Consider the following 15,093-nt stretch of genomic DNA (forward strand, 5'->3'; position numbering starts at 1 on the left):
GACATGCAAGTCTAACATTTACTTGAAACTGATATTTTTGTTGGTTGAAAAAGATTTCTGTGTGGATAATTTGTTAAGATCAGTTCAGATGACAGAACAATTGATTCTCGAAAAATGCAAACTTCAAAGAAGACTAGACTATCTCAAAAGGTGCATTTTGTAGGGTTGATGTTAGAAGAAAGATAAAGGCTAGGTTAAAATTATCTAGTAGAGGAAAGAGAGAAAGAACCATACCATATGATGTAGCTAATAAACATGAAGTATGTTTCATGATGCATACTGCCCTAAAGTGATAGACACCTCTCTGTTGTACCTGGATAGTGGATGTTTAAGACATATGATTGGAGACCATTCCCTCTTTAACACCTTTGAACTAAAAAAGGTTGCAATGTTATATTTGATGATGGAAGCAAATCCTAGAAAAAAGGAAAAGAGATTATCTCCTTGTTAGGATTGCCTGACATTGTGAATGTTTTATATGTAGAAGGGTTGACAGTGAACCTACTGAGAATAAGTCAAATTTGTGATTAAGACTTCATGGTGCTGTTCTCCACAGGAAAATGTCTAGTGCCAAATGAATTAGGCAAGCAACTCATTAGTGGGGTTCAAACTCTAGATAATTGCTATGGTCTTGTTCAAGATGCTGAAATAGTTTGTAACAGCATTCGGGTACCTAATGTAGATTTATGGCATCAAAGGATGGGACATGAAAGCTACAAGCAACTGGCAATTGTGTCTAGGACAGAAGCTATGTTAGGTCTTCCCAAACTTGTTAAAGTTGATAATGTTGTGTGTGGACCATGTTAACTTGGGAAACAGTCAAGAGTGCATCATCATGCTACATTGACCATAGCCACTGCAAGACCAGTTGAACTACTCCATATTGATCTCATGGGTCCTGCTAGAACTAAATATCAAAGGGGTAAGAGATATATCATGGTTGTGATAGATGATTTTACTAGATTCAGATGGGAAATTTTGTTGAGATCCTAGCCTGAAGCTCCTTATCAAATAGAGATCCTATGTAGAAGATTGCAGGATGAGAAATGACTGATTGTAAATCACCTTCGGAGTGATCATGGAAGGGAGTTTGAAAACTCTCAACTTGAGCAATTTTGCACTAAAGCTGGCATAACTCAAGAATTTTAGCCCCTATTACTCCTCAACAAAATGGAGTAGTTGAAAGAATAGAGTCATTCAAGAGATGGCTAGAGCTATGGTGCATAACAAGGATGTTGCAAAAAATTTGTGGGACGAAGCTATGAACACTACATGTCACATTGTGAATAGAGTATACTTCAGACCTGGAACAAAGAAAACTCCATATATACTATGGAAAGGGAGAAAACCAAATGTGAGGTATTTCAAAATATTTGGTAGCACTTGCTTCATCTTGAAAGATAGAGAATGTGGGAAAATTTGACACACGCAGTGATGAAGGAATCTTTCTTGGCTACTCTTTCTCCAACAAGGCTTATAAAGTATTTAACAAGAGAACAAGAAAAGTAATGGAGACTATAAATGTTGTGGTCAATGAAACCTCAACTCCTACCACACTAGAGGAGTTTAACCAACTGCCAAAATTTGCTCTTCCTTCAGCACCTAAGAGTGACAAGATTGTGGAAGAACCTTCTCCTCCTTCTACACCAAGTGTTTCTCAACCATCTAACAACACTTCCATTGAAGTTACTCCAAATCCAGTCACTCCTCCTCTACCTATTGGTCTCATGGAAAGGGAGCCTTCTTCAAGAGTTAAATTAAATCATCCTCCTGATCCTGAGAAAGAGGACAGTTAATAAATATGTGGCTAAATTTGTGTCTTATTGTTGCTACATGTCTCATATTGAACCTACAAAGGTAGATGAAGCACTTCAAGATGAAAGATAGGCAGAAGCTATGCATGATGAACTTCATCAGTTTCAGAGGAATGATGTTTGGACTCTTGTTCCAAGATTGGAAGGTGTTAACATCATTGGCACTAAATGGATCTTCCATAACAAAACTGATGAGGAAAGAAACGTCATTCAAAATAAAGCCAGACTTATTACTTAAGCTTATACTCAAGTTGAAGGGGTAGATTTTGATGAGACGTTTGCACTAATGGCTCATATTGAATCCAACCAAATTTTACTTGCTCTTGCTTGTCATCTCAAATTCAAGCTATATTAAATGGATGTCAAGAGTGCATTCCTAAATAGGTTTCTCAATGAAGAAATATATGTATCTCAACCTAAGGGATTTGTTGATCCACATCATCCTGACCATGTGCTTTATCTAAAGAAGGCACTATATGGTTTGAAGCAAACATCAAAAGTATGGTATGATTGACTCACAAAATATTTAGTGGCTAATGGGTTTTCAAGGGGTCAAGCTAATAGAACCTTGTTCTTCAAGAAGGAAGATGGAGAGTTGATTGTAGCTTAAGTATATGTCGACGACATCATCTTTGGGTCTACAAAAGATGATCTTGCACACTCCTTTTCCAGCATGATGCAGACGAAATTCGAGATAAGCATGATAGGAGAGTTTAACTACTTCCTTGGATTTCAAATTCGGCAGAACGACTCAAATATTTTCATCTCTCAATCTAAATATGCAAATAATTTTGTGGAGAAATTTGGTTTAGAGTCTGCTAGTTCTATTTGAACTCCCATTAGTCAAATGTTAAGCTTATAGTTGATTTGTTAGTCAAAAGTATAGATCCTACCCTATATAGAAGCATGATAGGGAGTCTTCTTTATCTCACTACTAGTGGACTTGACATTAGTTAAAGTGTTGGAGTTAGTGCTTAATATCAAGCTAATCCTAAAGAATCCCATGTTACTGCTGTTAAGCGTATTATCAAATACGTCAAATCAACTAGTAATTTTGGTGTTTGGTATGATAAGGAAACTAATGATGTGTTGGCTAGATATTCTGATGCTGACTGGACTGGTAATGCTCATGATTGTAAGAGGCACATCTGGTGGGTGTTTTTACTTAGGAAATAATCTTTCCACTGTAAAGGCAGAGTGCATTACTGTAGGTTGTTGTTGCACTCAACTCCTTTGGATGCAAAAACTACTTTTTGATTATGGTATTTGCCAAAAGCATCTCATCATATATTGTGACAATATCTGTGCCATCAACATCTCCAAAAATCCTGTTCAACACTCTTGTACTAAACATATTGAGATTAGACACCACTTCATTCGTGATTTAGTTAAAGATGGCATTCTCACTCTTGAGTTCATAAACAATGATGATCAAAAGGCTGATCTCTTCACAAAACCTTTGGATGGTCGAAGATTTGAATTCTTTTGCCAAACAATTGGTGTAATCTCTTTGGAGTAATCCTCCTTCTCCTTCTTCATGCATTTGCATTTAGTTTTTGCTGCATTTTAATACGTTTTTTTTTTTTTTTGCATTCAATAAAAAAAGGAAAATTTGAAAAATATAAAAACAGTGTGTGTTTGTGTATAATGGTACTTGTGTACCTTGAATGGCAATTGAAACAAGTTTTTTTAACTTTGTATCCTTTGTAGCTTGGATGAGCATCTTCATGCACAACTAAGCAATGTGAGCTTTGTGGCTCGTTGTGTGATTTGTATGATTTGGTAAATCATTTATCGTTCATATCTTTATCACTATTTTTGAAGGGAAAGACTAAAAAATCTTAAGAGAAATGCATAAATGACCATCTCACCACTAAAACTCGTCAATCATAAACTTCTATGTGAAATTCATAAAAGCCGTGCTCGGTAAGGTGTAGCACTTACATAGCAAAAAAAAGATGCCTAATTAAAATAAATGGGTATTTCTTTTCTCCCTTATATGCCCATGCATGCTATGCTTCATTTTGCTCAAAAGAAAAATATGCAAAGAATATGAAAAAGCAAAAAGAATCAAAATGTTTTTATATATGGTTGCAAGCATGTTTCTAGGAGATGTAGGAGTTATATGATGTGCCTCAAAGGTGATGGTCCCCATCTGTCATGCCCCAAACTCCAAAGGGTTCAAAGCGTGAGAAAGACATCTCAAGTACCTGTAAATTTTTACTTTTTGACAATTCAATCCACATAAATCCTATCAAGTATCAACATCAAGAATTATCTTAATAATTCCATTGAATATACTCTCAAAGTAAGTCAGAGCTCTAAGCATTAACTACAAAGATCATTGGCCACAAAAGAATAGAGGTCTGAATAATAATTATATATCAACAGCTTGTCCCATCAAAGGGAATATAGTCACAACCACTATAATATACAAAAGAATGAGTCAAGCCTATTCTAAATGTACATCATCAAATAACTCCATTACAAAAGTTCAGCCTCCATCAGTAGTTAGTCTAACTACTATTAGCCACCAAAAGATGTCTCAAAATATTGTTGCCTACTCTGAAAAGTTCATAAAAAAAATAATGGGATGAGACATGGCCCAGTAAGTAGCACAATTAATGGGGACGGGGGAAATGCAAGTTCCAACTTCAATAATAATAATATGACAAGAATGGTTAAATAATGAAACACCAAATTTCTCCAAGTAACTACCTTGAAACAATATATTATAATCTGTGAGCACTAACAATATAAATTCCAAAGCCATAATATCTAATATAAGATAAATTATCACAATAATATACCACACTACCACATAGATCGGTTAGGGGATCCACCCATGCACAACTGGCATGATATTGTCCTCTCTGGTATGCAGACTCTTGGCCCCATGGACAGCAGCCTCACCTATACCCTCAAGGTTTTTCTCTCTCCCCATGGGTAGCAGAGAGAGCGCGTCAAATAGGACCTCTCTTGCATGTGTCTTTTGGCCCCATGGACAGCAGCCTCACCCACACACAATCAAGGAACCTCTTCCCCCCATGGATAGTAGAGAAGAACACGCCATCCAAAATGAAAGGGCATTGACCTAGATTTGATTCCGTTGTCACAAAGACTACGAAAACCAAATCGGGTGATCACCGGGAAATCACATATGGCATGGTGTTAAAATTACATAATGCTCACAAGTTACATTACTTTGAAACACATAGTTTATATCCAAGTAGTTTCAGGAAAAAAAAAAAAAAAAAACCTTAAATAATCTACTTCCACAAAGTTTGTAAGGTTTTCAACTTATTCTTGCCAAAAAGATTTTCTATCAATTTCTCAAGTACTAAGACAAGATAAGCATCTTTAAATTTTCTATTATACCATAGAATTCATAATTTCCTTATCAAAGATTAAATAAAAGATGCTTATTTTTCCATATCAACAATTCATGCATTTCCCCAAATGCAATACCAAATATGATGCATTTTCATATATAATAATATGTAATAGGGTCACAACACAACAATTTTAAGAAAACATATATCCATATATAATTTTTCAAAATGTGTTTGACCCAAGAACATCATTTATGAAATATGGTTATTTTTTCAAAAATATCCCATTAAGAAGCTACTTACCTCGCAACCACAAAAGCCTAACTCTTCAAGCTCCAAGGAGATTAGCTAGAACCTAAACAATATCAAGTAAACCTATCACAATAAGTCTAAAACTTGAAATTGTATTTAACCAAAATTTAGGATTTGACAAATAAACACTTAATTAGGCAAGCCTACTATTCAACCTCATCAATAATAATATATACCATTCCCAAAGTTTCTCAACAAATTTATTCACAAGGTATCAACTCCAATTTATAAAGTTAACTCATTTCATAATATCTCCAACATTATGACTAGTTTTCATAAGATTTACACTACATCATTAAGAGACCCATGTAAGCAAAAATCAACATATCCTCCAAGACAAGAAATTTAGAATTTCACTAACTCCAAATAAACCCAATGACAATGGCAAAATTAAATTTACCAACCATCATACATTATATCTTAAAACCCCTAAATTTTTCCACCATACATAAACCTTGAATAGCCATTTTAGCACAAAATATATATACTCACTCATCAAAAATTCCACCAATACAAAACTCATACATAAAAACACATAAATATCACTTCCAATGCTCATAAATCACATGGGTATCATTATTAAAACTTAGATAAAAATTATCCTCAAGCAAAAGTGTAAAACCCACTAAAAGATTAGAAATTTTTTACCTCAAATAAAATGATGAAGATGCTTATGGGTTCCTAAGAATTTTTCTGGTGATCTTGCCAAAAAAATGATGATGAGATGGGGTGTTTTGGAGAGGAGGCCGGTGGGTGAGTTGAGGAATGGGTGTGTTTAAGTGAAGAGAAAAGAAAGAAAAATGAAAGAGAGAAAGAAAGGTGAGAGCCGGCCAAAAGAGAGAAGGAATAAGAGAAAAATGAGTGGTGGGGAGTGATGGGTAGTGGGGTTAGGTAGGGGGCACGTGGGAGGGCCAAAAAATCTGACCTCTCCCTTTTCTTTTCTTTTTTTTTTCTTTTTTTTAAACTGACAGGGACGTGACACCATCAAACGGTTATGATTGTGTGTGAGTTATCTACATTCACTTATATCATTATTTTCATATGATGAGACACTTATACTTTCTTGCAAAAGTTTCACATACAACACGCAACTCTTTGCTACTCTTGATACTATTGTACAAGTACAATGTGATTTGGCCATCACAAGGAATATATGTGGTAGTATGAGTTAACTAAACTATTCTACTTGTTTTTGAAAATAAAATTGGTTAGATTTGTTTAGTGTTTTGGATCTTAAAATGCTTTGTATCTGGAGTTTTTGTTTTGTTTGAGTGCTTAACATGCTTCTATGATTGTTTGGTATGGTGTTTATCTTGTTTGCATTCATATGTGCTTCTTGATACCAGCTCAATAGTAGTCTCGACATACCTCTTGACACATGTCACTTCTATCGAAGCTTTTCTGGGTTTTCCCAATACCTTCTCGACACATAGCCTGTTACATTGAGCCAAAATTCCAAACCTTCTATTTACTCGATACCTCCTTGTCACATACCTCGACATATCGAAGTTTTTAGCCGTTGACATCTCCTTGACACCTCTCGATACATCGAGCTTTTATTCTCAATACTAGCTTGGCCTATCGAGATTCCTAATTATGTATATACTTAAGGGTCTACCCGGTTTCACTTTCACTCAAACACTTCGATATCTCTCTCTTCTCTCTCAATCCAAACTTCCTTTCTTCACTAAAATCCTTCATCCCTTCTCTATTTCAACCTATTTCAAGCTCCAATTTGTTGGTATGTGGTCTAAATCTCTTCTTTCCTTCATTTCTCATGCATTTAGACCTAGGTTTTTTGAAATTTGGGGTTTTTATGTTTTTGCTAAAAATTTTGGGTTGGGTTTTGTTAGTTTTTTTCAAATGCTCATGCATTGCATTCTTAAACATTGTAATCTAGTTTTCATGAATTCTAGATTGTGTGCTTGATTAACTCTATGAGTGCTGTAGTTTGGATTGGTTTTTTTCCCATGATGCTCTTATTTTTGCACACCACATGCTCATACATTCCTATGCATCTTTCTTTTCATATCTCCATCTTTCTAAGTGTGTGTCCCGCTATTTTTATTTTTGTTAGTTTCCTTACTATGGCACCCAAGAAATCCAATCCCTCTAAGAATCTGATCTCACATTGTGGTTCTTCTTCTTCTTCTTTTTCTCCTTCTATTTGAGATAGGTTCTGTGATCCAGAATCCCAAAAGGATTTTGATGAGAACTTTTGTAATAAGGCGATTCATTCGGAATGCCAAGTCATCTTATCTGATTTCTCAGACACACCTCTACCTGGTGTGTTTAGCTCTTGAGGTTAAGAATCACTCTGTGAGAAACCTGTCAAATGTCCAAGCGTGTTTATATAGGAGTTCTACTCCAACATACATGCATTCGATACCTCTGTTCCTCAGTTTACTACGGTAATTAGAGGAGCACGTATTGTAGGCACTCCGGAGTTCATTTTTGGTGTACTGCATGTCTCTAGGGTAACTCATCCTAACTATCCTAGTTGTACTCAGCTTAGCTCTCTATCTCAAGATGAGCTAGCCTTTCGCTTTTATGAGCATCCCATGTCTTGGGGTAATAATCTTAACTTCATTACCCATGACTTTGCTAAGGGTCCAAGGATCCTTAATATGGTGATAACCTTTGTCCTCATGCCACGGTCTCACTATAGCTTTATCACTGAGCCTCATGCTCATTTTTCTTTTTTCTCTCTTAGAAGGTCTCTCTATGGAGTTTCCTTCACATGTGATAGTGTCCATGTTGGATATCTATCAAGACCTTGCTACATGTGATAAGCCAATTTTTCCTTCAACTATCACATGCATTCTCTCATATGCACATGTTCCTATTCCTTCTTCACCTCTATTTCCTATGATGGGTTCCATTAGCAAGGAAACTTTTGTAGGAGCTTTTGCTCAGCTGGTGGCTAAGGCCAAGTGGCCTCGTCAGGAGTCTACTCTCACTCAATAGGAAGAGACTAAGTTTTGGGCTGCTGAGGATACTGCCGATGCCTCTCGTCCTTCTTCCTTGTCTGCTCCACCTTTTCCTTCTGGAGTAGAGGCATCTTTTGCTACCATCTTGGATCAGTTTCAGCTCATTCCGGATGATTTTGGTACTTGTCTTGACCATCTGTCTAATGAGATGTGTTAGATGAATACTAGGATTGGCCAAATTGCTCAACGACAGTCTTACCTTGGTGGCTTCATTCCTTCTCCCAAGCATAATCCTTCCTTGGAGTCTTCTACTAGTGGAAAGGATGATGGTGATGCTTCTGGCTCCTACTATGATGATGAGATGACACCCTCTCAGTGATTCACCCTTTGTCACTTGTGAAAAAAAGTGGGAGTAGTTTTGATTATGAGTAGTCTTGTTATTAGGGTGAGAGCTAGACTAGTTGTAGGGAGAGAGTGTTTTTGAGATATGTAGTGAGGTTTTGGCTGTATAGTTCTCATTACATGTACACTTGGTTTTATAACCATTTTACATACATTATGCTTATTTGATATATATGATGATGATTTATGTTTTTCACTCTTATCTCAAAGGGGGAGATTGTTAGGGGTCATATTTTCTATGTATTGACTTATCCTTTGACAAAACGCACTTTAGTTGTAATTGGGTAGATCTAAGTTGTGTTTAATATATCAAGAAGTATGTTGTTCAAACATAATAAGTTGTATCATTAAAGACATAAAGATTGATCCAAGAAACAAGTGAAGAAAAGCTGTTTCATTAAAGCTCGACACTAGCATCTATTAAGAATAAATGAAGAAGCTCGACACAAGCTTGATCTATCGAGATTTACGATTTCAGAATTCTTATATCTGAAATTCAGCCCATGATAACTTGGATGATTAAGGTTTCTCTCTCTACTACCCTAGACCATATAAAAGGCTTATTTTAAAGTCATCAAAGATACAGAGACTCAATTAAAGAACTCATACACTCTGTGAAAAGCTACTACGTTTTGCGCACCTTAGGGTTTTGTAAGCAAGTGCTTCCTAATCTTCAACGTGCTTTAAAGTGAAGAATTTTGTAGCCAACAACAAGCAATCAGCTGGTAGAGTTAGTCATGCACTGGGATCTGTGCATGCGAAAAAGTCTCCTACAAGATCAAATTCAATTGGGGATTAGAGTAAAGGTTCAACTGTAGGTTGGTATTTTGGGATAGTCCAGGGTAGTGGTAAGATTCCTTATACTTGAAACCACTTAATTCTTGATTAATGGATTCTTGGGAGTAGTGACCTAGAATTCACCTAGTGAGATTCTTGCCTTGCGAGAGGTTTTCCTCATTCATCAACAAATCATCATTTTCATTTAATTTCCACTGCACTTAGTTTATTTGGTGGTTTGTTGGTGTCTCCAAGATTTGCATGTAATTTGACCTAATTAATCAACTTGGGTAATTGAATTAATTAACCGGGGTTAATCTATTTTTACCCAACAAGTTAATTAATTTGAACAAATTCAAAAATATTTTTAAAAAACTTTACATATTTTTTTAAAAAAACTTATAAGTTCAAAAGGCTTTACATATATATATATATATATATATATATATAAACTTGTGTGGTGCTTGGTATTTAAAGTATCAAGTTCCATTAGTTCAAAACGATTTCAAGGAACTCGACTTTGTAAAAATTGAGTTCCATTTGGCTTTTTTAATGGGGAATGCCACATCAATGGCATTCACCGTGGAAAAAATCACACGAAATTCAATCATATGAAAATCAAGTTTTACACAGAACTCAAGTTCTAGAAACTCGAGTTTCAAAACAAGGACATTCCCCTGAATAGCTTGAAAACAGGGGCAAATTGCTAATTTTGTTTTTTTCAAATTAGGGGCTCTTTCCCATTTGGCCCTAGAAGGAGGGAGGGGGGAGTTATATGTATTAGGAAGTCATGACATGGATTAAATTGTGAGAGACCGCACCCTCGGCCCATTTTTTATGGCGTTGGATCAAACCCACGTGAATAGGTGGAGTCATATTATTGCCTCTCAAAATGGAGGTTCGATTGATTATATTTTTCCTTTTAGATTAAGGGTTTTACAATGAAGTCGCCATTTATTTAATTGTTGGAATAAATAAGAAAACCATAGTTGAAAAATTCCTCATTTTATTAATTTGAAATTGAATTTACATTGATCATAGGAAAATTACATGGCTTTGGTTCTAGATACAATCTAAGATAAAATACATAACGTTGTTTCCTAGTTACAATCTAGAAATTGAAAATTACAAGGATAAGCATTGGTCTATTAACCCTTGATCTAAGCTCAGAGGCTATGTTACAAGGTGGGAAGGTGTTAGGCACTCACCTTGCCTGGTGAAACCGGTCTTCTAGACTATGGTGGCCAACATTCATATCATATCATTCAATATGTCAATCAATTTACATGTTGAATTTAATGTGTGTGCATGTGATAAAACCTAATTCAATTTATTAAGCATTGCATTGGGATTGAAGTGTTATGTATGAACATGTGATGAACAACCAAGAACATGTGAACAACGCATAAGAACATATAAGAATATTAAAACATATTCAAGGAAATTTAAATAATTACTATTATGCTTTAATCTTAAATTCTCATCATGGCAACATAAAAAACTAGTTAGGAAAAGGGATTATACCTTCATGCAAGATCCATACGGTGGAGGAGGAGACTCTTGGTAAAGGTCCTAAGGGTGGAGGAAAAGAAGAGTTAGGAGAGGGAGAGTGAGTCTCACTCAATACCTTGAGTCTCAGGAAGACCAAGATATGACAAGATTACTCAACTTCACTAGAACTCAAGAGAGGAGAAGAGAGGGGGGTTTTGTGTCTTGGAATGGAGGAGATGAGGGGTTTATATAGTAGTGGTGGAGAAAATATGAATGAAATGTTATTTAATGAGGGTTGATAATGAATCATGAACCTAGACCTTATTTTAGCCTTTGGGAAAATCGGTTGTATTAAATTTAGAGATTGGTGGGAGTGAGGAGCAAGCAAATTTTGGTTTTTCCGTAGGTACTGTAATAGCCTGTAGAGCCAAATTCAAAAAATCATATGTTCCTCAATTTTGATCGAAATTATCTCGTTCTTGTACTCAAATTGAAGCTCCAGATGTTTAGTTTCTGGGAAAATTAACCTCATTTACAGATTCAAAATATTCTGAGAGATATCAACGAAATAGTGAGCAAATGTCATTTGTTAGAAAATAATTTTAGCACAATTAACATTAATAGGTCCCAAATTAGTTTCCAATTAACATTAATAGGCTCCAATCACTCCTATTTCAGGCTTAATTAGTTTCAAATTTACCCTAATTAAAAGATAATTGCACAAATTACTTATTGAATAATTAATGTTTGACTATCTAATTAATTAAGTGTGTGCAACCTTACCATAAAATGTAGTCCTAACCAATCAAATTATGACATATCATTAATCTCAAATTGATTATAATTATAACCAATTGGAATCAATTGTTCATAATCACATATAGTTGGACTCAATTTGTGATAGTGTATCTCGGCCATTGAAATTTGATTTGATGATAACTTTCACTTTAATGGTCCGATTAGTTCTTATGACCAGTTAATTTGATCATTATAACATCAAGATCATTTTGGTGAAATAAGATTAATGATCTAATGACCATAATCAAGATGCATATTTCCAAGGTAAAATTATCATTTTATCCTCTATGTGAGGTTAAATGCAGGTTGCAAAATGAGGTATCAACACAAATTTATCCATCAACATAAGTGATAGCACATATAAAGGTTTTATGGTTTATTTATTTTATGGTTTTAAAATCACCCTACCTCGATATACTTGATAAGATGCCAAGAATAGCTACCTAATGGCCCCACATATATCTCATGTCCTCCGCATTTCATTCGAAAAAGATGTAACCCCATTATTTAATACTAGTCACTAACCCATGCAATGCATAGGAAAGGTATTTGGTATGATATATGATTAATCTTGTTTTATTTATTAACAGTTATATGTTATAAAATGAAGGAAAAAAAAATGTCTTGTACAATTATTATTAGGGTAAACTATGTATTTGGTCTATGTCCTCTACATCATATTTCAATTTGGTTTCTAACGTTTCAATTGTGTCAATCTGGTCCATAACGTTTCAGTTCCGTATCAATTTAGTTCCTACTATCATCTTTTGGATGGAAAATATTGATGTGGCTAATGGCCAAGATAAAAAATTAGTTTATTGCTACAACAATAGAAACTAATTTTTTTTATTTTGGTAGTTAGTCACGTCAACAATTTCCATCCGAGAGATAATAGCAGAAACTAAATTGACACGACACTAAAAGGTTAGGGACCAAATTAACAACACTGAAAGGTTAGAGACCAAATTGACACAATTGAAAGGTTAAGAACCAAATTAAAATATGACATAAAGAATAGGACCAAATACGTAGTTTACCCTAATTATTAGCTAGTATTATTTACAATGCATAAAAAAACTTATGGAAGAAAAAATAAAATAATTAAAAAAAAAAGTCATTATAAATTAACAAGAATTGTTAATGCACCTAGAATTGAATCAGCTCCCCAAAATATTCATATCTTTATCTAACTTAAAAATAAAATTTACAAAATATTAATTTAGTACATTAAAAAAAATCTATATCCCCAAACTTATTGTTTAATAGGTGCCTACTTTAGCTACCTGTTACAATACTCTTCAATAAAACCACAAACGCCTTAATCCCACACTATTATTTGATCTAACAAAAATTTAGTTAAAATCCATAATTTTTATCCAATAACCCAGAGATTCCCAATTAATATAAAAAATAAAAAGCACAGAAAACTTTTAGATCAAATATTAATATGTTTAGATAAAAAAAAAAATGTAGTTTAAACATTTCTAATGATAAATTGTCAAAACTTTACACATAAGATTATTAAAAATGAGAAATATACAAATATTATGAAGTAATACAAAAGAATTAGTAAACGAAATAAATATAAAAGTGCGCTTACATCTTTAAACTTTATCAAATGCTTCTTCTTTTTTGGGGTTTTACTTTCTTTGACTGTTTTTTATTCTCTTTTTTTCCATTGTTAGACTGTTAGAGTTTAGATCCATAGAAATATTCTAAAAAGATCAAACATACTAAAACCAAAAGATAAAGTCCCAATAGGATTATGCCCTCAAACAAATACTCAATAACAAAGGATTCCTATTTATTAAAGAAAGAGATCATTAAATGGGCGGTGATGATCATTTGCATAAGTATCTTTTGTCAAGCCAATGTAGATATCAACAGCTATACGAAGGTCATGAAAATTCCATATTGGAAAAAATAAAATAAAAGAACCTAATGTTGCATTAGCAAAATCATCAAATTATCTCAACAAAACAAAACAAATCTTATTTGAAGCTATGTACAGTTCGGAAGAGCTGTGAAGAGAATTTTAGTTGAATAGCTGGCATGATGTAATCTGTACTACTCTTATATGGCCCTTGGATTTCAATAACCCTTCATGTTAATGAAGGCTTTTAAGATAAAAAACTCTTCTATTTTTTATTTACTTTGTCGATGGAGTGAAATTAAAAATCGTTAATGACTAATGAGGTCACAAAAAAACATGTTGCAAAATATAATGAAATTAGAAATAGAGGCAAATTTCTAATTCCACTTCTAATATACTGAAATTTATTTAGACATATCATCAAACGCTCACCTTCAGGTAGGAATAATAACAAAACTTCACTTCTAATCAACTATATAATAACTTCTATCAAAGATAAAATTTCCATATATATTGAGAAACGGAAGCCCAAAATTACCACATATCTTGATTCTGACTTTATTCAAATGTTTTGTCGAACTACAAAAACATGAGAACGAGAGGAGGTGGGATATCAACTTTTTGCGTGGTTTGTTTAATCCCTACGAGGTTGAGTTGATATTAAGTATCCCTTTAAGTCATGCCCCAGCTAAGGATAAAATGGTCTGTGCTCTTCAATTCAACGTGTGTCTATACAGTAAAGTCGGGCTCCAAGTTCCTTGCTAAGGAAAATCTAGTGATCCCTCTTGCTAATAACCAATCCCAAGATAACGATCTATGGAAGCTGATCTGGGGGCTATCGATTCCAAACAAAGTCAGCAATTTTTTGTGGCGTTCTTGTCTAAACGTAATCCCAGCCAAGCGGAATTTATGGAGAAGGAAAATTTTACCCGACGTCATCTGTGAACATTGTAAGATGTGCTCAGAAACCGTGTCTCATGCATTGTGGGAGGGTTCAAAGCTCTCGAATATTTGGGAGTCGATTCCAACATTTTCATTTCAGCAGTCGTGCTCTTTTCCATTGTTCAGGGACCTGGTTCTCTACGTGCATCAGGAAGGGAAAAATCTGGAATTGATGGCAATGGTCATGTGGACTATATGGTATTGAAGAAACCAACTCAGAATTAGTTCCAAGGAGTTTCCTCTCTTGCAGGTGATCCCTCAAGCCACTCAAGCACTTGCTGATATACTTAGTACTGATCCTGTCACCCCAGCCCGGTCTTCTGTCTGCACAAGCTCATGGGTCCGCTGGTCTCCTCCTCTCGAAGGTTCAATCAAGATCAATTTCAATGGGGCAACCTTTCAAGATTTAGGCAAAGCTGGTT

At 34.6% G+C, this 15,093-nt stretch overlaps 1 long non-coding RNA gene across 1 annotated transcript; it reads right to left on the reverse strand.

Moving 5' to 3' along the window:
- Positions 1-4,166: 4,166 nt before the first annotated feature.
- Positions 4,167-6,233, reverse strand: LOC142632347 (uncharacterized). Its single transcript, XR_012843794.1, has 3 exons — positions 6,107-6,233; positions 5,450-5,501; positions 4,167-4,379 (listed from the first exon to the last, which is right to left on the reverse strand). It is a non-coding gene; the product is annotated as an uncharacterized LOC142632347 (long non-coding RNA).
- Positions 6,234-15,093: the final 8,860 nt, after the last annotated feature.

Source organism: Castanea sativa, chromosome 1, assembly GCF_040712315.1.
Source record: "Castanea sativa cultivar Marrone di Chiusa Pesio chromosome 1, ASM4071231v1".
Taxonomy (NCBI): domain Eukaryota; kingdom Viridiplantae; phylum Streptophyta; class Magnoliopsida; order Fagales; family Fagaceae; genus Castanea; species Castanea sativa.